Raw genomic sequence first — 311 nt, 5'->3', positions numbered from 1 at the left:
AAAACTGCCTGTTAAAAGGCAGAAATCTAGGACAGACCCTTCGGCTCTAGGTGGGTGGTCGTCTGCCTCGAATGTAGCTGTTGTTAGCATGCAACCATTGACAGTACATTATATTATATTGACTATATTTCTTATATTGACATATATATATAATGGACAGAGCTTCTAGGTCTGAAAAGTGAAGCCAATGCAGAAGTGTCTTAAAACCTGCATTCTATGTAAAGGCTAGCAGGGGGAGCTCCATTGGCTGCAATAACACACCAATACCATGCACTCTAATGGAGAATGAGCTGACTTCTCACTTCATTTAT

The 311-nt window shown here is 40.5% G+C and overlaps 1 protein-coding gene across 1 annotated transcript in view; it reads left to right on the top strand.

Moving 5' to 3' along the window:
• The window catches only part of abcc12 (ATP-binding cassette, sub-family C (CFTR/MRP), member 12), a 16,344-nt gene that overhangs the window by 1,527 nt on the left and 14,506 nt on the right, over positions 1-311 (top strand). The window lies entirely within an intron of this gene.

The sequence above is a fragment of the Morone saxatilis genome, unplaced genomic scaffold (genome assembly GCF_004916995.1).
Source record: "Morone saxatilis isolate NCDOM2014 unplaced genomic scaffold, NCSU_SB_2.0 Contig11, whole genome shotgun sequence".
Lineage (NCBI taxonomy): Eukaryota > Metazoa > Chordata > Actinopteri > Moronidae > Morone > Morone saxatilis.
This window is presented reverse-complemented; position numbering and strand designations above follow the sequence as displayed.